The sequence below is a fragment of the Aricia agestis genome, chromosome 14 (genome assembly GCF_905147365.1).
Source record: "Aricia agestis chromosome 14, ilAriAges1.1, whole genome shotgun sequence".
Taxonomy (NCBI): domain Eukaryota; kingdom Metazoa; phylum Arthropoda; class Insecta; order Lepidoptera; family Lycaenidae; genus Aricia; species Aricia agestis.
This window is the reverse complement of record NC_056419.1, coordinates 11,928,585-11,954,025: the sequence shown is the minus strand read 5'-3', so window position 1 is coordinate 11,954,025 and position 25,441 is coordinate 11,928,585. Positions and strand designations below refer to the sequence as shown.

General features: G+C 38.5%; 1 protein-coding gene across 2 annotated transcripts in view; it reads right to left on the bottom strand.

Moving 5' to 3' along the window:
* Positions 1–10,366, bottom strand: part of LOC121733610 — a 49,073-nt gene extending 38,707 nt beyond the window's left edge. The window contains exons 1-2 of one of the 2 annotated variants that reach the window (XM_042123908.1): positions 10,251–10,342; positions 10,046–10,122 (exon numbers count right to left, since the gene is read on the bottom strand). The gene's annotated coding sequence lies outside the window, so the exon portion shown is untranslated. Of the gene's footprint in view, positions 1–10,045; positions 10,123–10,250 lie in introns of both variants that reach the window. The other variant, XM_042123906.1, reaches the window with a different exon arrangement.
* Between the last annotated feature and the right edge of the window lie 15,075 nt (positions 10,367–25,441).

Here is a 25,441-nt window from a genome sequence, read left to right as displayed (position 1 = left end):
TGTGTTGAGTGACTGATCTTTGTTGGTAATGTAAGTAATATATTCTTTACAAATTTTATATGCATATTCGGTGGGTCTGAGAATCGGCTACTGGCTACTTTTTATATTGATAAGTGCATTTGTTGAATAAATAATAGTAAATTATTACAACTCGAGACTGACGGCGACCATTGTTTGTGCGACGGGATACCGATGGACGTTGCCATGGTGATATACTTATTTAGTCCCTTCAATAAAATAATACGGGCGAAATACTTTAGATGGCAAAGAAACGTTTGCCGGGACAGCTTATTGTATAAGGATTATGAAAACGTGCTCTTTCAGAATCGGTGGAATAATTTTTCATTCCCGTTTTGTTTATCCTACAAGCAAGGCTCTTAAATATGGTTATCACAGGATAAAGCCGATAAACATATTTTTGTTGCCCGAAATTTCGTTGTTCTGAAATTCCTTTATCGCTAAAGAACTGCATGTTTTTCCGCTATAAAACTATCCTATGCCTTTCCCGGGCCTTAAAGTTTTTCCACACATTTTTATCTAAGTCGGTTAGAGTTGAGAGTAAATAGGTGACTGACATACAAAACTTCCACGTTTATAATACAATTTTTTTGTGATTTGAGCACCTTTTGTTTTATTTTCGACGCCCGCAACTCCGTTGCGCTAAATTTCTTTCATCGCACGAGAACCCTATATTTTCTAGAATGAGAACTATCTCCATACCAAATTTCAGCAAAATTAATTAAAAGAGGTAACAGACACACATACAGATAGCACATTTTCACATCCATAATATTAGTACGGATTGCGAGACTTAAAGCCAGTCCACACGGCGCGTTTCGTCGACGCAGCGCTGCCGTTTGACGCATAGCCGGCCACACGGGCGCTGCTTCATCGCAGCGTTATTACGAAGCAGTTTTTAGGGCCAACCCATACGTACCACAACCACATGTGACATCACACCACAATCACACCAAAACCACACCACATGGTCGTGCGTTTGTTTCGTATTGTAAATGAACTGGACCACTTACACTGGACAGTAGACACGTACCATATTTTGCAGTCGTTGTCGACCGATTGTTTGATACCGACCACATCGCAACCACAAGTCAACTAGTTGCCGACCACATCGCATACCGCCCGCGCTCTTCCGCCCTCCGTTTCATTGACTTTCGTACGTATACCACATCGCAACTACTGGTGACAACGCAACCACGTAGATATTTTGTCGGTACCCTAACGCAACTACAAAAAGCTGCAGCGACACCATTCACACGTAACCACTGCTTGACGGCATTTTGTCGTTGCGACGTAGTGTGGTTGTGGTACGTGTGGGTTGGCCCTTAACGTCAACACCCCCGTTCCATCTCGGGGAATGCTGTCCGTCATATTGTGTGCGTTGCGCGCTGCTATCACGACGCAGCGCGCCATGTGAACACCTTGCTTATTTGTATGTAAAACAACGTAACGGCAGCGCTGCGTCGACGCAACGCTGACGCAACATGCCGTGTGGACTGGCTCTTACTCGTATTCTATAGGCTATAATATACACTCGACTCATTAGAAGCACGGCAATGTCTCAACAAATCCTACTTATTCTTGGAATAATAAGGAGCCATTGTTTAGCATTATCTGTTAAGCAAATGCCTAATTACCTACATTTGAAAGGCACAGCCTTCACAACATACTGTTGCAACTTTACAACGTGAACTATGACCTCCGAAGAACCATTATTCTTAGAAGTTATTATTGTCATAATAAATTTTACGTCTAAATCGCATATACCCATGATAAAACATATTATTTTGGTTAAAACCTTCACGTTGGACAATTTTGACTATCATTATAAGACTAAGATCCTGTTTCACCACTGCCTGATAAAGTGCCGAATAGGCAATCCACGACTTAACTTGACAGATAAAGTCTGGAGAATCTGTCAAAAAATTTGTGGATGGCCTATACGGCACTTTATCAAGAAGTGATGAAACAGGCCCTAATTGTAATCTTCTATCGAGGCACAGGACAAAATATAAGAGCTTGAGCTTGCAATGATGAGTAATATGATGTAGGCATACTTGAATAACAAGGGAGTTTTCAAAATTACATTCCTAAGACAGATGAAGGGGATCAAAATTTGTATTCCAGGAATTCTTAAAATACGATACTATTTTTTTTCAAGTTCCTAATGAGGTGATATCGAAGGCAAGAATAATATAAAATATCATGATTGTCGGTAGTTCATTAACATGTGCAACTAGTAACAATATAGCATTAATAGAGGTTAGTCGCTGGAAGCAATATAAAGGAAGTTGGCACAATTTCAAAGCGTGCTAGTAATTGGTTTGTGCATTCGAAATAACAATTAAAATGATTTGATCAACGGTTTTGTATTAGTTGGCACAGAATGGAATAAAATATGCTCAGAATCATGAGACGAGTTACAGAACTTCATAATGTTAAATATCGGTATGAAATGGCTTTAGGTGATGTAAAGAGATTTCGGATTTTAGTCTGCCTTCGTGTAATGTTGCGCTCATGTATTTCTCGAATATTTATAAGAAAATGCTGTGTGGAAATTAATATCATATATTACTATCAGACAAGTAATTGATTCCTAGGCAGATTGGGGACCTATGTAGTGTGGTCGCGTTACGTCAACCGACCAATCACAATTAACATTGAATTGACATGATCCGACCAAATGACGTTGGTCTATCAACTAACTGCCTAGGAATCAATTTCCTCGATGGTACTAACCAGAGTATGTTAAAAAGAATATATTTGTTAAAAAATAATTATTAATATTGCATTAAACATTATCCGAAACTGTAATAACTAAGCATGACCATTCTAATCCAGTGCTTTACGGTACGTTGCGAATAGCCTGTCCACACGGGCGTTGCGTCAGCGTTGCGTCGACGCAGCGCTGCCGTTTGACGCATAGCCGGCGCTGCGTCATTGCAGCATTATTACGAAGCAGTCTTAACGTCAACACCCCTCCCGCTTCGTCTCTGGGGCTGCTGTCCGTCATGTGTGCGTTGCGCGCTGCTGTCATGACTCATGACGCAGCGCACCGTGTGAACATCTTGGTTATTTCTATGTAAAACAACGCAACGGCAGCGCAGCGTCGAGTCAGTTAGGAAGGTTCATTTTAGAATGCATCGCATTGAGACATCGCAATGTGGCTCCAAAGCGTTGGAGCGCCGCTGCGACAACGCAACTGAACGTTATGGCTTTTTACACAGTCCATTAATATTAGTGAGGCACATAAACGGGCTTTTTGGCTTTCTACAAAGCGGATAATGTGTTTGGGAGACGTTATCGTTGGCCGATCAGACCCTCCCTTAGTTGAATATTAAATTCCCTTATCTAGATAACAATTCCTTAATCCAGACAACCGACGCGGTGGCTTGGAATTGCGTTAATATACTTGTTATTATTAGATAAAGTAAAATATATTGTAGTAAATACAGGCTTTTTATTAAAACCTGGGCTACTTTTTACCTCGAAAAATCAGTGTACATGTGATATATAATTTACGGGGATGGAGTCGCAGGCAAAAACAATATTCCGATTGAAAATATTTGAATAGACTTAATTTTACCGAATGTTATGGAAGTTATTGTTTGTTGAGTAAACAGTTCAAATGCTCAAATATTAATTTTAGTTATGAGTAAATAAGTTTTAGATTAATCAAATAGATGTATACTATTCAAACAACTACCTAAAGTAATATCTTAGAGACGCTTAGGAGTAGATTCAAATATTACGAAGATATTATTTCATGATGATTCCTTTCGTTGAATATAGATACATGTATACAGTTAAAACATCCACTAATATATTTTTACTTAATAATATTATAAATGCTAAAGTGTATCTGTCTGTTACCTCTTCACGCCCAAAACGCTGAATCGACTTTGCTGAAATTTGGTATGGTATTTTAGTGCGTTTCTGCACTACACGGAATTTTACCGTCCGGCGTTCATAACTTTCACGTTTGCCATATCAAAATGTAAGAAATCGGAACGCCGGACGGTAAAATTACGTGTAGTGCGCCCTTGTCTCGGGACCTTTCCGGAGACTTACATACTTATCCCGGAAAAATTTTGCTGCTTATTTTGGCACAACAGAGTTGCGGGCGTCATATAGTTTTTGAAGTGAAAACTTCTTTAGCGGCGTTGAGCACTTTTGTGGGATGGATAAAAACTGTAAAACTCGCGTCAGATTCTCGAGCTGATCGAAAAACCGTAAGATGGTTGGAGAGTAGTGTTGTAACATCGAAATCGATTAATCGAACAATCGATTGTTTTTTTTCGATTGTCGATATTTTTTAATCGATTGGCTTAGATTAATTAAAAAAATCGATTTTTTAAAATCGATTTTCATAAAAAATGGGTTAAAAAAATTATGCACAACGTAAATAATCAAGTTTTCACTTCTGCCGGCACTCCCGGAGTGCAACCCGTCTTTTTTTTATAAAAAAAGTTAAGACCTACGACTACAATTACGTGAACAAGAATCTATTTAAACTCTTGTACGGCAACCGAAGCTTGGGAGATGTAATGTGCTACAAGTTTGCGGAACTTGCCATGATATTATTCAGTTACAAACAAGGTCTATGAAAACAAAGTGATAATATAATATTTTGGGGTGGTATATTGTGTCCCTTATACATGGTGTAACAAAACTAAGTGACAATACTTTAGGGGGTGTAGTCCCCCATACTAAGTTACTATGAAAGTAGCTGTGCTGAAAGAGTAACTTTTTCAAACTTTTGTATCAAGGGTAAATTCCTGACTGGGGCGTTTGCTCAATGCCCATACAAATAAAAAATGCTCTTTCACCATAAAGTCTGCACAGGGGACTCATACACACCCTAAAGTATAATCCCTTTATTTTGTTACCCCCTTTATAATATAGTTTAGGTACTGTGAAAGCGGCAGTGTTGAAAGAGTTCCTTTTTAGGGTTCCGTTCCCAAAGGGTAAAAACGGGACCCTATTACTGAGACTTCGATGTCTGTCCGTCTGTCTGTCTGTCTCCAGGCTGCAACTCAATAACCGCTACCTATAGCTAGACTTCTGAAATTTTCACAGATTATGTATTTTTGTTGCCGCTATAACAACAAAATATACTAAATCAAATCAAATCAAATCAAATCATTTAATTCTACTAAAATATTTATTTTAGTAGAATTTAATTCTACTATAATACTAAAAACAAAATAAAATTTAGATTTAAGGGGGGCATAACATTTAATCCCATAATTATAACAAACGTTATTTTTAGGCCTTTTTTGCTCGTAATCAATAATGGCAACAGCTATATACTCGAAATTTACATAAAAGCCTTAGTTTTATGTCTACTTTAATAATTAATAATAATATTTAAATAAAATAAAAAATTAAGGGGTGTTCTCATACAACAAAAAAAAAAACAATTTTGGCATATTTTTCCTCTATAACGGTACGGAACCCTTCGTGCGCGAGTCCAACTCGGACTTGGCCGATTATTTTAAAACTTTTGTATCAAGGGCAAATTATACATACAAATAAAAAAAATGCTCTTTCCCAATAAACTACACAGGGTCTCATACACACCCTAAAGTATAATCCCTTTATTTTGTTACACTCTTTATAATATAGTTTAGGTACTGTGAAAGCAGCAGCGTTGAAAGAGTTACTTTTTATCTCTATTCGACTAAGAGCTGACGATCAAATCGGTCATGTGGCTTCTGCTGTATTAAAACTCCGTTATGGTGGCCATACACCATCCTTCCTATCGTCCAATCAGCATGACGCTACCGATTGGATCAGTTAGAACTGACATATTGTGTGGGAGTGGATTGGTATGAGTCATGCCAATCCACTCCAGGAAAGTAGAAGTAGTAGTAGGGATGTAGTACACAGGGACGTAGCAATGAGCATTAGCTACTTCCCTGAACAACCTTTCTGATAATCTGCGTGTTTGCAGGCCGTGGGCGGTGGGTGTGGGGTGTAGTGGGGTGGCAAAAAAATGGAAAAAATGTAGGTTCAGCAACTTTAATTTTTTTCCAAACAGTTGTTCTGTACTTCGACTGTGCTATCAGATTTTTTTTAAATCGATCGGGTGGTGTGAAGGGGTTGCTAGCGTTAATTAAAAGTAGGAAAATTATTATTATTTTCATGTGGGTTCAGCTGTGTTGGCTTTTTTACTGACGCGAGATTAGTTATAGTATGTAATCCCGAAAAAAAAATAGCCAGACAAATATATCGGTGGGAAGATACCGAAAACAATTCATGAACACGTTGAATTTGTACAAAAAATCGCCGATTTCAACAATTATTGTTCACTGTACTCATAGCTGCAGTGAATGAACTCTTCCTATATTTAAGGAACATAGTACATACCCTGATTTTTTATTATGATTTGATAATTATTTGTATATGACGTGCAAATAAAGATAAAGGGTGGGTTGCACCAACTTACTTTAACTATCACTTTAGTCTTTAACCATAACAAAATGTCAAATGAACTGTCAAATCCCTGGTAAAAGTCCATAACAGACGCCATATTTGACCATAACTTTAACCTTAACTATAACTACGCCTCTGGTGGAACCCACCCTAACAAAACAAGAGTCCAAAGCTGCTTAATACAAAATTAACCAATTCATTGTCTTCTCAACGCTAACCAAGTATAGTGTAACAAGTTTTGCTTCATTGGGCTATGAGTTATGACTTGCGACTTGTGAGTTGTGACAAAATATCTTATAATAGTGACAACATAATAATAATATTGTTCCTAGTAGCAGCTTTCAATTGTTGTGCAATGAAGTTATACTCGATAAATGAGGTGTCCTATCAATCGATGACAATAACAAACTAAAAAGATATTTTCACAAGCATATATTTTTATGTAATAAGGGGGCAAACGAGCAAGCGGGTCAGCTGATGGAAAGCAACTTTCGTCCTCCATGAACACTTGCAGCATCAGAAGAGCTGCAGGTGCGTTGCCGGCCTTTTAAGAGGTGTAGGGTAGGGAGGGTAATAGGGGAGGGTAGGGAAGGGAATAGGGATGGGAAAGGAAGGGAATAGGGGAGGGTAAGGAAGAGAAAAGGGTAGGGGATTTGGCCTCCGGTAAACTCACTCACTCGGCGAAACACAGCGCAAGCGCTGTTTCACGCCGGTTTTTTGTGAGCCCGTGGTATTTCTCCGGTTGAGCCGGCCTATTCGTGGTGAAGCATGGCTCTCCCACGTTACAAATATAGAAAAGAAACCGCAATTTTGCTGTTACATGTACATTCCAGTGGTGCGTCAGGTTAATATGACCGTGTTGTACTGTATATTATGTTTTAAATTGTAATTTTCCATCTTTTTAGTCAAATATGGCCCCGTGCAAGTTTCTTACGCCGGTTCTTCTCGCCGGGTTAGTTCCCGAACCGGTGGTAGGCAAGGTCCTTTGCAATTTACATATGTCGCAGCCGACTGGCTTAAATAGCCGTTCAATCAAACAGCTAGCCCTTTGACTGAACAACGCCATTCAATCACACGTCTAGCTTTTATATTGAATATTTTAGTCGCTCAAAACGTTCAACACTACAGCTGATTCAAAAGCCGCCGTCTAATTGAAGTAGTTCAGCGCGCACCGCTGCGGCGCTAGGTGCGTTTTATTTACAATATGGCGTCAACTAGCAGGTGTTTGTTGGTGTTTTTCGGAAATAAAGTAGTTAATAAAAGTTACAAGTGTTATTATAGAGACAAAAATTGTGGAGGCACATACGAGTGAATCAAAATTTCAACAAATATTCGAGGAGAAATTACGGGATTATGAAATAAATGGACGCAGCCGTCCCGAAAGTTGGGTTCGGGGGGCACAGCCCCCCGTCAAAACAAAAACAAACACAATCCAGAAAGTCTAAAAGTTGTTTAGGTTAGGTTAGAACTTAGACCACAACACAGAGGGAGCCGAGCGAGCGCAGCGAGCGTGCTGCGGTAACAGCCGGCGACCGTCGTCAAATAAAAGGGGGGCTCGGGGGGCGCAGCCCCCCGCCAAAACAAAAACAAACACAATCCAGAAAGTCCAAAAGAAGGTTAGGTTAGAACTGTGACTGTGCTGCGGCAGCAGCCGGCGACCGTCACAAAACACGCCTCAGAATTTTTTATTTTTACTTATTGCATTAAACTTTTGGTCACCCCTTAAACTTAATCCGAGAATAATCTTTCAATAAAATACAAAAAGTTTTCCTATTCTCCCAAATTACATATTAAGCTAATGGTCGCCCTAGTTAATTTACCATTAAACCAGTTGGCTAAGCGTCGTCTAGCTGTAGTATCGAACGTTGTAGTTAACAGGTCGGCTAAACGACGTATAGCCGTGTGATTGAATGGCGTTGTTCAGTCAAAAGGCTAGCTGTTTGATTGAACGGCTATTTAAACCAGTCGGCTGCGACACATACATTACATGCGATCTCGCGGTGTATCCGCCAAACAGCGCGCGCGGTCGGGCGGGCGCATGTTAATCGAGCCTTCTATTATTGCTATTGTGTGAATTATTGTTGTCGTAATACTTCAAAAACAAAATTGTTCCGGCCATGACATAGCAAATTAACATGTAATTGTGATGTTCTACTAACAGGCTGGACCCATTTGAATGGTATTCTGTATGTAGGTTTTAATACGTTTCTGAAAAATGTAACACTAAACACCCGATATCTAGGGTTAATACCAGAATGTTTTTTTTTTTTTTATGAAATAAGGGGGCAAACGAGCAAACGGGTCACCTGATGGAAAGCAACTTCCGTCGCCCATCAGCGCACCTGCAGCATCAGAAGAGCTGCAGGTGCGTTGCCGGCCTTTTAAGAGGGAATAGGGTAATAGGGGAAGGTAGGGATGGAAAGGGAACGGAATAAGGGAGGGTAGGGAAGGGAATAGGGTAGGGGATTGGGCCTCCGGTAAACTCACTCACTCGGCTAAACACAGCGCAAGCGCTGTTTCACGCCGGTTTTCTGTGAGGACGTAGTATTTCTCCGGTCGAGCCGGCCCATTCGTGCCGAAGCATGGCTCTCACACGTCTGATTGTTAATTTTAGGTCTGCAGTCTGTACTTGCAATAAAAACGAAGTAAACTACAAAGTACTTGATTACGTGACGATACCCATACTAAACAGCAAAATCGGTTCAGCAGTTTGGGCGTGAAGAGGTGTAACAATATTTATAAGTATGAATAATATTAGTAAGTATGGATGGCAAATTAATATTTTTGGTATTTTTTTTACTGGTTTATTCCACATTAGACGATCGAAGTATTGTTTGTGATCGGAATTGTAACGTTCGTTCGCGTGACTGACGTCTGGAATACAAATTATTCCATTGTTTTGTAACAATCGTTATCACACGGCACCCAAGGCTTATAAAAAATAGGGAAGTTGCCACTCAATTATTAAAAACGAATAATGTTGCAATATATGTTTATATTATCTTTATAAATAAAAAATAAATTTTGTTTGCCTCGCTAAAACTTGAGAATGGCTGCACCGATTTGGCTCATTTAAGTTTTTTTAGTCTTGGCTCTTGAAATATTCGTGAAAGCTCATATTTGGAGGGAAGCAATCAAAAGTTTAGCGGATCATTTAGTGGCATAAAAAATCTCAATTATAATAATTCCTAGTTATGTATATCAGATTTAAACCTTCTAATATTATATTAAACAACTTTAAAAATATTATATTTTTAACTTAGCTATATCCAGCAAAGATGAAGATTTTCATATGAAGATAAGTTGTTTCTTTACCGGATTAATAAAGTACTCGTATAATATGATAAATATTTCTTGTTACTGGATCTTTAATTGGATTACATAAAGAAAATACGGATAGTTACTCTCCAGTTTAAATATTATAACGAAGACGTCGTACCTACTGATGTAAAACTGCAAATTAAATATCTCTAAGCACTTTAAACACAAAAAGTAAAGGCAATGCAAAACAACATTTTTTTTGTTTCTATTGTTATTAATTGCAATAAAAAATACAATTAAAATAAAATTACAATAAAAACAGATTTACCATAGAATAGTAATAGTCCATTATGCCACTTTTAGCCTTTTTTATTTTGCAGCAACTTCGGAAAACTTTGAAAGCTACTGAAAAATGCAAAATGCAATAGATAAATAATTGTAACTACTTAATGATAAATCTCTAACATTTAATGTAGAGTTAAATTCGATAGAGAAATGATTTCCTTTAACTGCGTTGTAAAGCTTATACTTACTTTTTTTAAGTTCACACACAATGATAAATTGATCAATGATTCAAACAACCGCGTGCGCCTATGGAGGCTCTACGTTCGACACTACATTCATATAACATGCCATTCTCTCAGCCGGTTAAACTGGCCTTAGGGTACAGTTGTCAGCGGAAACTTCTTATACAAGGTACCATCGAGGAAATTGACTCCTAGGCAGTTGACAGACCAACTTCATTTGGTCGGATCATGACAATTTAATGTCGGGTCTACCAGAAGCTCATGGCAAATTTGGATGGGAGATTTTTTTTGGACAAAAAATATCCTTAATCATTGGTTATTTTTTTACATTTGCATGTATCACACACAGAATCAGCCGCTATAAGGAAAAAAAGGATCAAACGTTTTGCTCCAATTTCCCCAGTAGTGGTAGCGTCAATTTCTTTTTTCCATTTTTTGCCATCAGGTTCTGGTAGACCTATAGTTGTGATCTGTCGGCTGGGTTTCACATGACGCGACCAAACTACGTAGGTCCGTCAACTGCCTATGAACCAATTTCTTCAATGGTACAAATGTAAATAAAAAACCTACTAAAACAACTACGAAGTTCTCGATCAACAAGGAAATAAGTGTGCTTTAAAAAAAGTTTCTAGGAAAAAAAAAACTATTCTGATGTGGCTTTATTCATAGCGTAGACGCGTAGCAAAAGGTAAATTAGAAAGTGTGTCTGTTTGTCTGTCTATCTATCTATCTGTCTGTATGTCTCTCTGTAACCTCATCACAAGTAAACCACCGAATCGATTTTGGTAAAATTAGGTATGGAGATAGGTATTTTGATTTTACATTCCGCAAAAAACTGTTCCACGCGATAACCGATTTTTTGCTAATCACGGAGTTGCGGGGCATCATCTAGATAGTATTTATATATTTTTATACTATCTTGTTATATTCTAATGGCAAAACAACATCTGAGTCAGTTTATGACGAGTGAGGAAAAATAAGTCCTCACAGTGTTTGTTAGAATGGACACTTTGGACCTACAGATCCGATGAACTTATTAATACTGGTTCCAGAGAATGAAAATAGAATATTATTATAATCACTAATCAGCGACTGGCGACTCGATAGACCCGTTAGTTCAGGGTTAGTACTCTGAAGATAATAGTTAGTACCCGTATAGTGCGAGAGATCAAGTTGACTGGCTTTTTTGTCTGATTACTTAGCCAACTTGCTCGCTAACGCGTCAATTCTCGTACATCTTTATTTTTTTTATGAAATAAGGGGGCAAACGAGCAAACGGGTCACCTGATGGAAAGCAACTTCCGTCGCCCATGGACACTCGCAGCATCAGAAGAGCTGCAAGTGCGTTGCCGGCCTTTTAAGAGGGAATAGGGTAATAGAGGAGGGTAGGGAAGGGAAGGGAAGGGAATATTTGAGGGTAGGGAAGGGAATAGGGTAGGGGTTAGGGGATTGGGCCTCCGGTAAACTCACTCACTCGGCGAAACACAGCGCAAGCGCTGTTTCACGCCGGTTTTCTGTGAGAACGTGGTATTTATCCGGTCGAGCCGGCCCATTCGTGCCGAAGCATGGCTCTCCCACGTATATTTTATTTATTTAATATTTCATCCAATTTGACTTTCATCCAATTACTGTATAATACTTATGTTACCGTTAGAATGCAGCATACGTTAACGTGCACATTACTTAGGTAATCTGCAGATTCCCTGATACCATCCATTCAAGTGTGAAATTTTTAAAGAAAATAGCTCTTATTCGCACTTTTCCTAGATAGTTTGCATTCTCTTCCTACGTAAAAGTTCTAAAAACTTTCTAATTGATACGATCTGATATATTTTATTAGTGGAGTAACATTTTACTTAAAATTCAATAATTTTCTCCTTTGTTTATGTCCAAATAATATATTAAATAATCATTCTCTACAGCTAATTAACATGATTTATTCAAATGAGAACCTGTTTTATGTAATTTAATGAGATTAGAATAAACTTTTTGCACTTTAACTGACTCACCCAGATGATCTGTAGAATACCTTGTTAGTCTGCCCTCTAACTGGTTTACGCACATTAAAGGAGTGAGCACACTGAGACGGGCCGTGCCAGGGCTCAGCGTGCCGGGGCCCATCACAAAAATCCGCTATAAAATAAAGTCCCGTTTTTTTGCTCTTTGGTTACGACCAGAACCTTAAAAACCGGCCAAGTGCGAGTTGGACTCACCCATGAAGGGTTCTGCAGCAGCAATAAGGTTTATTTTATGAAATTAAGAGATTTTGATTTATTTTCATATTTCAATTGATTTAATGAAAGTTAAATTAAGGTTTAGCATTTATTTTCGTTGGTAGTTCGGACGGACAGATGGACGGATGGACGGATGAACGGATGGACGGATGAACGGATGGACGGATGGACGGATGGACGAATGGATGGATGGACGGACGGACAGACATGACGAATCTATAAGGGTTCCGTTTTTTGCTATTTGGCTACGGAACCCTAAAAATGATCAATCTGAAGCACGCGAAGATGCTGGTTCTGTAAATATTGGCCGTTATTGCAGAAGTAGTGGGCATTCAACGTATCCATTTGTTAATTTCCGGTTGATAATGACTAAAAAATTTATTTTATGACTTGTGGGGGGATTTCGGGGAACACTTGGCGAGAAACCGATGATGGCCGTCTAGCAACACTGGCCGTCGGGCAGAGCGCAGGCGTCAACAGTGTGTACGTAGTACAGATCTACGAAATATATGAAAACTCTTCGTCGGAGCTATCCATAGTGGCAAGATCAGGATACTAGACAGCACACTAATGACTGAACTCAAAATCCGTCAATGCGTTGTGCGCCGACCCGCCCCGGCACGCTCCGCCACAGTGAGCGTTAAAATCCGTCAATGCGATGTGACCCGACCCGGCAATAGTGTGCTATAGCTGCGCTGCGCCCCGGCCCGCCCCGGCACGCCCCGGCACGCGCCGAAAAAGTGTGCGCGACCCTTAACGGTAACTTATAATAAATATTAAAAGTAGTCAGGTCCGCCGCGGTAGGCAATTGCACCTATCTGGTTAGATATCGTAGTCTAGCCTAGCCTAGTCAGATTTCGTAATGGGTAGAGGTTTCTACCCATTACGAAATCTGACAAAAAACTACAGAAGACTTCTCTATTTTATACTATTTCTTGATGACGTCAGCAACTCTCTTGAACCGATATTCGTTATTGAATGTTTTGTTCCCGATTCGTACAATATTGACCACAACATTATAAAACAGGAATATTATTTTTTAATAGTCATATTATACCACAAACAGGTTTGAGAAAATTAAAAGCCCATTTTTGCGGTTATCATGTGATGTGGTTTTCTGTTACTTGTCAAGGTTTACCGTAATATCGATTAATATTCTAATTTCTAACATTAAAACACTATACTACTGTTATAATGTTAGAAATTGTTAAAATGTTAAATTAACACGGTTAAAATTTTAACCGTGTTATAATCTAACCCCCTTATTAAAAAATATTAACACTGTATATTATGTTTTGCTTTCGCCTGATACGTTAAGAAACTATTCTCAAATCGCGTAATTCTGTCTGTAGCGGTCATTGACTCCCTGTAAAAAACTTGTCATATTTCGTCGTTTTCTATAAAAACCGTGATTGACAATAAGGTGGCAGATGTTTCTAGTCTAAGGGGGCGATATCGTACTTTGCATACACGATGGGAACAGGGTATGAACACTGACCTCTATAATACACTGGACAGGCTAGGCAGGTACAAAATAACAGCAATTTTTTGTGCCGATTTGAAGCGCCGCGGTGAGCGTACTGTGAACTAATTACATAGAAAATGACAACCGCCATTTGCAAAATAGTAGTTCCAAGTACAGTCACTACTGCTTTTACATAGCAATCAGCGCCAATATGGCGACTTTCAAATAGGAACATTTTATTGATAGCGATCGCCTGTCCAGTGTATTATAGAGGTCAGTTGGAAGTCATGAATAGTTGGAGATTTTCATAGAATTCAATTTTATTCTTAAGTTAACAAATGCAGTGCAAGTATTTTTCACATAGCTCCTGGACTAGAAAGGTCAATGACCGCTGGTGCCACCTTAAATTGTCCTGACTATAGGTAACAAAATGTTTTCTATTTGTTTGTCAAGAATATCTGTTTACACAGTGGATCTTTTACATTGTGGATGAAAAAAATATGTTTCAACGAATATTTTTATCATCATCTGTGTATGTTACTATGATGATACTAAAAACTGTGCAACTTTTTGGAGGCAGAATCAGACGTATCGATCTATACTTTGATATACTTACTGCAATAATTATTATAATATTTTTTTTTTATGAAATAAGGGGCAAACGAGCAAACGGGTCACCTGATGGAAAGCAACTTCCGTCGCCCATGGACACTCGCAGCATCAGAAGTGCTGCAGGTGCGTTGCCGGCTTTTTAAGAGGGAATAGGGTAATAGGGGAAGGTAGGGATGGGAAGGGAAGGGAAAAGGGAAGGGTAGGGAAGGGAAAAGGGTAGGGGATTGGGCCTCCGGTAAACTCACTCACTCGGCGAAATACAGCTCAAACGCTGTTTCACGCCGGTTTTCTGTGAGAACGTGGTATTTCTCCGGTCAAGCCGGCCCATTCGTGCAGAAGCATGGCTCTCCCACGTATAATATTATCTGGATTTCACGATAATCACGATTATTATTAATAAGGTGGATAAAAATAATATAAATTGTTATTAACAACATAATATTATAACGTTTAACAATGTTATCTGTACTGAGATAAGATTATTATGATCACACCTGACGCAGCCATCTTAGTAATCTCTACGTCATGCCAAACTGAACTTAATCACTAAAGCATAAGTTACAATTTCCTTTAGCCCAATACTTATGCATGTGCTACAGAGTACAGAGTTATTAAAAAGGAAAACCCCAGCCGGCGCTGCCACGGTTCGCTGAGCCCCAATCGCCGGATCAGCATCCGTGAGTATCTGGGCCATAGATCCTATATGCAATACATGTGCTAATTGACGAATCGGATATGGCTCTACGACGGTCTATTTTCTTCTTCATACATGGTGTAAAAAAGTGATAATAAACTTCCTTTATTATCACTTTAAGAAGTGTATGTGTCCCTTTATCCTTATAAAGAGCTTACCGTGAAAGTAGCAACGCTGAAATAGACATTATACTACTTTCAGTAAGTAAGAATAATAAAAAAAAAAACTACGGAATCTAAGTTTTGCTGATCACCAGATTGTCTAACAAAAGGATCCATGCTTCCGATGGCACGTAAAGTAGACATGTAAGTATGTAAAATATTTCGTTGGTTATTAGAGAAAGTCTATGGTTATTAGAGAATATTTTTTTTTATGAAATAAGGGTGCAAACGAGTAAACGGGTCACCTGATGGAAAGCAACTTCCGTCGCCCATGGACACTCGCAGCATCAGAAGAGCTGCAAGTGCGTTGCCGGCCTTTTAAGAAGGAATAGGGTAATAGGGGAGGGTAGGGAAGGAAAGGGAAGGGAATAGTTGAGGGTAGGGAAGGGAATAGGGTAGGGGTAAGGGGATTGGGCCTCCGGTAAACTCACTCACTCGGCGAAACACAGCGCAAGCGCTGTTTCACGCCGGTTTTCTGTGAGAATGTGGTATTTATCCGGTCGAGCCGACCCATTCGTGCCGAAGCATGGCTCTCCCACGCATAGAATGACTTGACGGACGTTGTTCGTAGAGTCCACATCTTGAGAATGCTCCGGTGTTGGGGCGAAACGCGTCGAGGTTTTCAACCTGCATGGTGGTGAGAGGCCTTGCACGGATTTGCCAACATTATTGCTTGTGTGGTGGTGGTGTTTGCAAGTTCTTGCACGCGAGTGTACGCATAGGCAGTGTGGGAGGAGGGAGGTGCTGTACGCATTGCCTATGCGTACACTCACTCATTTACTTAAAGGTGGAAGTTTATTTCGCGGAATATTGCTAAAAATAATAACAAACAATTTTTTTTTATTAGAGCAAAAACTCTCATGCTTACAGCTAAACACTATATCAGAACAAAATGTGCAGTTTGGCCTTATTTCTAGAAACTAGCTACAGTACTACACCTACCGATATCGTATCTAAGGTAAAATGTAAAATAGTTTTGTTATAATATTTTGATTTTAATACGATCTACGTGGTAAGAATTCTATGTACAAACGAATATCTAATTTGCTGACTTTCTAGGTAAGGGAAGTTTGTTGCTTTCAGTGTATTAAATAATATTTATCTTTAATTGGAACTGAGAAATTCCTCTAAGCGAGAAGGAGGAGTTCTGGCCGATTGGAGTCGTCTACAGGAGGTTCCGAGGACGACTTCCGAACACGTCGCGCCCCACGTCGCAGACAATACGTGTTTAGTGTTAGTGTTAGTTTTTAGTATAATTGTATGTATGTTAGTCTATAAGATATTTATAATATGGACCAAGATGCCTGAGTTAAATAAATAAAAAAAAAATAAGCATTCAAACCTTCATCAGATTAAATACTGTCAGTTTTCTCCCTGTCAGTTTTCTCCGAAAGGACTCCTCGATCCTACGCCCTTTTTATTAACTGTGATCCAATTATACTTTTACCTCCCTAAGCCCTTAATTACATGACAATTAAAATGATGATGACTAAGCGATCTGCTTCTAAAAAGATTCATTAACATCTATTTTTATTGCTTAGGATAGAATCCTTACAATGTACCATTTTTTATGTTGACTTTATATCACTCACATACTTTTGATGATCTCAAATTGAAATGTTACTTAAGGAATCAAAAACATTTTATATACTCCTATTTTTATTACTCTAAAATAGGATGTTTACATTTTCCTCGGAAACGCGAAGCCTATTTTATAGGAAATACGAAAATATTTTCCTTAAAAAAATATTTCTTAGTAAACCATAACGTTCCCTGTTATTTCAAGCATATTTATGTAAATTAGATTACCAAATTATTAAATAAATCATGATATACTCGGATGAAACGGGCCGAGGGTCGAAACCGCAGCTTGCCTCGCCGAAACCGAACCCCAACTTTGCCCTATATTAATATTGGAGATTTTTTTCGTGCTTACCCTCATAATCAATATTTAGGGCTCTATTAATAAAAAACTAGCTATTTGACCGAGCTTTGCTGGGTATTCGATAAAACACGAATTAAATGACATTTTCTAAAAATGATTCCTAGCTAGATCGATTTATCGTCCCCGAAAGCCCCTATATACTAAATTTCATGAAAATGGTTGGAGCCGATTCCGAGATTCCAATTATATATATAAATATATATATATATATATATATATATATATATATATATATATATATATATATATATATATATATATATATATATATATATATATATATATATATATATATATATATATATATATATATATATATATATATATATATATATATATATATATATATATATATATATATATATATATATATATATATATATATATATATATATATATATATATATATATACAAGAATTGCTCGTTTAAATATATAAGATAAGTGTAACATCATAATTGACGATTGACGCCTTGAAAAAGAAAATCAAAGAGTGAATGAAAAAGCTTCAAATTAGGTAGCTTTAGTATAATATGTAATTAATTAATCTGGCATAATTACAGCCTTTCAGTTTCAACCATAAAGTTAATATACCTAACAGAATAGAGCAACAATTTTGTTGCTCTATTGTTTGGTTTTTATTTGTGCGAAAAATATGTGTACGTATACTCTTACACAAGCATGATTGAACATGATTTCTATGAAATGAAATTGTCAACGTGCGGCACGTGCCGACTGGACGTCAAAAGAAGAGTGCTGCTGTCATGTATCACACGTCTCTTTTTACCACGCAGCGTTACTGATAGTGACATCTCTCTTGCTCAGGCCTTTGTTTCTCTATTCCGCTAGGTATATTAATTTTATGGTTTCAACACAGATGATATATTTATTATGTTTCTGTCTTTAGTTTGAGGTGTTGCCTTTATTTAGTAGAGCTATTAGCTAGAGTAAAATACTGAATTGGCATCTCGTGTCACCGCGCAATTCTTGGAGAAGAGCCAACGACATTTACTCCATGTAGAGATTATCTCAGGCCTTCATTAGCAGGTACTGTATTTTGGACCCCACAATCAAATCACAAATTGTTATCCTAATTCTTATCTATCTATATATATATATATATATATATATATATATATATATATATAAAACTCAAAGGTGACTGACTGATTGACATAGTGATCTATCAACGCACAGCCCAAACCACTGGACGGATCGGGCTGAAATTTGGCATGCAGGTAGATATTATGACGCAGATATTAAAAAATACCCTAAGGGGGTAGAATAAGGGATGAAAGTTTGTATATAATAATACTTCTTAACGCGAGCGAAGCCGCGGGCAAAAACTCGTCTTATTATAAAGCTAAAGAATTAGTTTGTTTAAATGCCCTATCGCACGAACTACTGCACCGATTTTGATGTATTTTGGCATAGATTCAGAGTAGACTAGGAGAAAATATGAGGTTTTCAAGCAATTCTTCATTTGCGCGGGCGGAGCTTTTCAACTAGCGTACCTACTAATTTTGATTCCCTATTTTACCCCTCTAGGGCAGAATTTTGAAAACATAATTTCTTCATGGATATACTGTACCTAGATCATGAAAGGTATACGTAGGCGTTTCTAGCTGTAATGGTCAGACTGCAACGCGACGCGTAGATGCGTTTCTAAACTGCGCACTGTCGTTGCATCCACGCAACGTTGTAGTTGCGATGTGGTCGGCCACTAGTGCACTTGTGGTTGCGATGTGGTCGGTATCACACAAGTGGTTGACAACGACTGCAAAATGTGGTACGTGTGAAATGTGAATAGTCCAGTTCAATTACAATACGAAATATACGCCCGACCACGTGGTGTGGTTGTGGTACGTGTGGGTTGGCCCTAAGGGTTTACGTAGGCAAATGGTTGATTTAATTTCAGTCTATTAGCTTTAGAAAGTTAAGCCTTATCTTTTGGCCTGTGCCTTTAAGCGTTTTTGTCATAATTATTACTGGAAACAGTGTAACACAAGAAATTCCAACATTAACTTAGATCTAGCTTCGTAGTCATAATCAACATTAATTATTCCCGTGGTGCTTTCCCTTTAGTTCTTTGACTTTCGGTCATTGCAACTTTGTGCTGTCTCCCGCTTTTTATGGGGAGGGAAACTGTATACTTCCTACTCCTCCTATCTTCTTCTGATTAATTTCGTTGCGGGTCCCAAGACAGCTTTAGCATGTCCCTCGGGCTCCCTGAGATCATATCAAAGGGTTTTCGTGGTTAGATACCGCTGTCGATCCTGGCGACACAGGAGATACAGTGGTGGGAATGTGTGGTGGGCCAAAGCCCGTTTAAAAAAAAAGCCTTATCTTTTAAACAAACAAATTTTGATTGAACTTTGATATATTTTATTAGTTTTAAAATAAACTACTGAAATTGTAATGGAAGAGGGTTAGAGTTTATATAACTATTTAACCCCATGGGGTTCTATGAGATTTCAGTTGTTAAACCAAATCACCGGGAGTAAGTTTTTTCCGACTCTCTCTCTTTTTTAACACAATTTTGTCGCTTGGGACACTAAAGGATCGTTTCCCATGAAAATATCGACTTGGACGTGTCAAGACTCAAGACGGTCGAGGGTTAGTAAAAGTTTTGTACAGTGTAGGGACTGGTCCCAAGTGCCTCGTCGGCGGAAGGTGATTAAAATTGATACGAGGGTATTTTAGTGTTGACGTTTGTTAGACTTTGTATGGAATATGTCGCAGGACTCAAAAGAACTATTATAAGTGATAAATTAAATAGGTAAATCAATGCCCTCTGATTCTAAAATTAATTCTTAACAATATGATGTATGAGATCAATTTTCGAACAATAACTGCTATGCGGAACTCAGAGACATTTAATTAGGACTTATCCCTATTTCGATGAAGATAGTTTGACAGATCTTATTATATGTAGTTAGGGAGGCGTAATTCAACGGCGCCGTCGAGACCTATCAAAATCGAAAGATAAAATGATTTCGAAAAGAAAAGCTCGTATGGTAAAAACCATTTTAGCGGTGGGTTTGGCGTGTACGGTTTTTCAAAAATGTAAAAAAAAAACAATTACTTGGGCATTCTCGAGCGCATCAGATATTCATACTACGTATGGCCCAAGTGCCTCTGATAACATCGGTATACTAATTTTCCGGTTTGCGTGGTGGGGGTAGGCATATAAATTATAAAGTAGTCAAAAATGCAAAAAAAAAAACACTCGAGCGCGTCAGATTTTCGGAAGGGGTGTTAAGTAGACCCCAAAAAAGCGCCCTTTAAAAAAACATACGATTTCATAGTAAAAGGAGGTGAAGTAGGATAACTCCGGGCCAATCCGCGATATAATTACCTACTGTCTTACGGCCGTTCCCAATATTTGATCTATCTCTGGTTTTGCCGTACTAGAGATAGGAATAGCTCACAATTGACATTAGAGACATACATTTTATGTCAATTGTGAGCTATTCCTATCTCTAGTAGGGCAAAACCAGAGATAGATCAAATATTGGGAACGGCCGTTAGGGTTGTCAATTTAAGGCGGCGCGGAGGAGCGGCGGGTTGGTGTGGGAGCGGCCGTCCGCGCTTCGTTCGCGCAACCGCATGAACAGCGGCAACGTCGCGGTCTCCCGACTTTTAATAAAAAGTAAATCTTTATTGTGCATATTTTGTGCATATTTCGGCACTTTGATCGTGCATATAATCCGATGTCTTAATAAAATTATAAAAATACCCTGTAAAACAACATTAAAAACTAACGCGGCCTGTCTCTTATACTATAAACAAATCTATCGTTATGATTCGAACTTTGCTTTATGTGTATTGTGATTTACAATTACTCAATTACTTATTTTTAATTACAATTTAAAATAAGTAATTGACTGTAAGTAATTAGTTAATATACAGTCTACAACACAGAGAAATCGGCAAATTACTATTACGTAAACAAAGCAATAGCGGCAAATTAGTTGACGGATCAAAAGTACATAAAACATTATCTTATTTATACTATGTTCTAGTGGGAAAGTAGATCTACCTACCTACCTACTTCCTTTGTGTGATAGAAACCTTATACAATAAAAAAGAAGTAAGTAGGTATCTGATCATCAAGTAAAAATTATTATATTATGCTAGGATAATTGAGTTGTACAAAGACAATTCTGGAATTGTTGCATTACTATTAAAACACCCAAACGCACAGCCATATTTATTACTCCTGCGATTATGATCGGACATTTTTGATTCGTTTAGCCGTGGCGCGGCGCGGCGCGAGCGTGCAGCGTAAAGTGTTAGCCCCGACTGGTTATGCCGAAATATTGTCCGAGATTTTGTTGTGTGCCGTGTGGCGACGCATTGATACTATAGCGCACATACAAGCCGCGCGCGGTGCCTTTGTATGAAGATAACTTACTTCCCCTCCTTTTACTATGACGATTTCGGCGTGACGATAAGTTACGATGAATTTTTGAAAATGCAAAAAAAAAAGTTTTTTGAAATACTCGAGCGCGTCAGATTAAGATATGGGGGGTTGATTTTAGTGTTTTAAGACTAGACTAGACTTCACTATTCAAGCTGTTTTTATCTAATGTTTTTGCCAGCGTTGTATATTTACTAACAACATTATGGATTCAAATACTAAGATATCAGTTTATACTTTATATTCGGAATCGGCTCCAACGATTTTCATGAAATTTAGTATAGAGTAGGTTTCGGGGGCAAGAAATCGATCTAGCTAGGAATCATTTTTAGAAAACGTCATTTTCATCGAATACCGAGCCAAGCTCGGTCAAATAGCTAGTAAATTATAAATAAAGAAATAAATTATCGACATCGAAAAAGATTAACATTGCACATCACTATTTGTTGTAGGTATAAATTTTTCGATTTATGGTGCCGGCGCTAGAGGCATGACAATTGATTTTAAGCTCGGCGGTTAAAGGGTTAAAGTTAAGCAATCACTAAAGTTAAGCTACCAGCTAACTCATTGAAAACCATTATAAGATTATAATGGTTATGAATTAATTTTAGAATGAGAATTAGGACATCGTGTATCAAATAGTAACGAACTACGAATACCTGAGCCACACTCATGACTCAACACTCTTACGTGTGTCGGGTAAAAGCTAAAGATAATAGAGTGCGTGTAGCATCCAGTAAACAGAGTTCAATTTCAGCACATACTACTGACTGCATCAATGTGAACGAGCTCCTGCAGCTCTAGCGTGACCACATTGAGGCCACTCGGACACCGGGTCACTCCGGCGTCCGGTATGTTATCTTACCACTCCGGTTATGTAACCATTTCGGTTTTTAAATGTACACTACTGACGATCATATGCTATAGTACGTGTCTGTAACATCCATACTTCCATACTAATATTATAAATGCGAAAGTGTGTCTGTCTGTATGTCTGTTACCTTTTCACGCTGAACCAATTTTGCTGAAATTTGGTATGGAGATACATTGAGTCCCGGGAAAGGACATCGGATACTTTTTATCCCGAAAAAATGTACGGTTCCCGCGCAAGAAACTAATTTTGACGCAACGGAGTTGCGGGTGTCATCTAGTACGTAATATTATAATATCATAGTATAAAATAAAGTCGCTTTCCGCTAACTGTTTCTTTAGGCCTAAGGGTGTGACAATACTAAGTAATATAATTACTCCCACACCAGTTTTGGTGACGGTGGCCGGTTTCGTTGAAACCAGGTGGCCGATTCTGTATCGTACATTTGTGAGTTAATCACTGAGTTAGTAACTAAAACGGAGGAGTGAGTAACGGAAAGTCTCACTTTTGTATGCAAGTGAATACAAAAGTGACACTTTCCGTTGCTCACTCCTCCGTTTACGCAAGAGTAATTTTATAGAGCCCAAGTGTGTGCGCAGTGCACAAGAGCACTCTCTATTCCTTTTACTCTCATAAGCATAACCCACTGGCCGGGACGGAAGACCGACACGACTAGCGAGAGATCAGGCGCAGGACCGACTTTTACATGCCCATCCGACGCATGGATCGTCTTAGTTGTCAGACAATCAGGTGATCAGCCTGCATTGTCCTAACAGAACTTGGAAATAACATGTTTCCATCGCGGGAATCGAACCCACGACCTCCGCCGCGTCAATCAACTCAACAGCCGCGCTCTAAGCCACTGGAACACGAAGACGATTACTAACTAAACAAAACTAAGTGATAATACTTTCGATGTGTTTAGAGTTGACTGTGAAAATAGCAGCGCTGAAAGAGCAATTTTTTTTTAAACTTTCGTATGGGAAAATTCATGACGTCGCGTTGGGGTGCTGTCCCATATTGGACGCTGTTAAACATTCGTGTCCTAACCCACAAAAAATTACGAATTGAGTTAAGAATGCAGTTATGTTCTTTCGATGATTTAGAACAAGACCGTCGTCTGTTGCCGCCTTATATAGCGGGCTTCCAACTTGTACCTTAATTCCTTTAATACGAGGCAAAGATAGGCGCCAATTCTAAGATTTACTAGGCAATGAGATTAGCTCAGGCCATATTTCTTATTTTTTAATAATAATTAAAAAGGCTTCATCCGCGAATTAAAGTTCATCTTGTCTTAATCTTTATTGACTGTAGTTAAACTACAACAGCACATAATAATGTAGTTAAAATCATTTACGGATATTTCCGAAAGCCTCTACTGTTTTTATATTAAAACACGAGCTCAGTAAAAAACATTTTTGTTAACTTTCATAAATTGCATAATAAATGTCATACATATATGTTAAAATGTTCCACCCATTTTATCATGATACCCTGTTGTTAATTTTAAATGTGTAATACGTAAATTGTGAATGTAAATACGAGCAAACCCTTTCGGATATTTGGCGCGTGGCGGAAGGAAGCTCTCAACGCCTTTCAACAATTTCATGGTGCTCGCACATAAAGGGCAGGCCGATGCTATAGCGAATTTAAAAGGTTTTTTGTTGTAAATGAAGATTTGAGTAATATGTCACGCGAACGTACCGTTGAAGAAATTGATTCATAGGCAGTTGACGGACCTACGTTATTTGGTCGGGTAACGCCTCCGTGGTCCAGTGGTTCAGAGCTCGGCTCTTGACTTGGAGGTCGTGGGTTCAATTCCAGCGTTGGAAACATGTTATTTCCAAGTTTGGTTAGGATAATGCAGGCTGATCACCAACGATATCAAAATACTATTACTTTCAACAATATACTACTTTCTCTTTCGCTCATTTTACGCTTTAATCGAATCGAGAAAATATTGTCGTCCTGTTTTGTCTTACAGTAATATCATATACTACTTTCTCTTACGCTCATTTTACGCTTCGCTTTGATTTTTCTCTTAAAATTGAAGACAATAATTTAAATATTAATAAAATCTTAGTAATTACGTGTGAATATACCTTTGGCTTTATTTGTATTCCTCGTTTTGTTACTGCACTGTCGGAAGGCACATGACGGCATTCTGGAGCGAAATGTAGCGAAAAACAACGCGGTAATCAATGAATTAAACACGTCCGGCTGTTACAGCGTCCTAAGGCACACTGCTCTCAGATGAGTGAGCTCACTCATTTCGAGGGTGACACATTTTCGCGCTTACGATTGTATAGAATTCCTTTTCTAACGTTCTAATTCTATGCTGATCACCTGATTGTCTGACAAGGAAGATGATCCATGCGTCGGATGGGCATGTAAAAAGTCAGCCCTGCGCCTGATCTTTCGCCAGTCGTGTCGGTCTTCCGTCCCACTGGGTTATGAGAGTAAAGGAATAGAGAGTGCTCTTGTATATTGCGCACACACTTGGGCACTATAAAATTACTTCTGCGTAGCTGGCCTGGTTTCAATGAAACCGGCCACCGTTACCGAAACCGGTGTGGGAGCTATTATTATTATTATTTGGTCGGATTATGTCAACTCAATTTTAGCGCGGGACCTGTCCGCTGAGTTTAACCTAGAGCAACCATATTAAGTAAGTCCGCCATCCTATGAATCAACTTGTTTGATAGTACAAAATTTTTGCAAATTTAATCCATAGGGCCAGGACACACAGGACGATGCCGCAGCATCTTTACACAACAAAATCTATGTATTTAT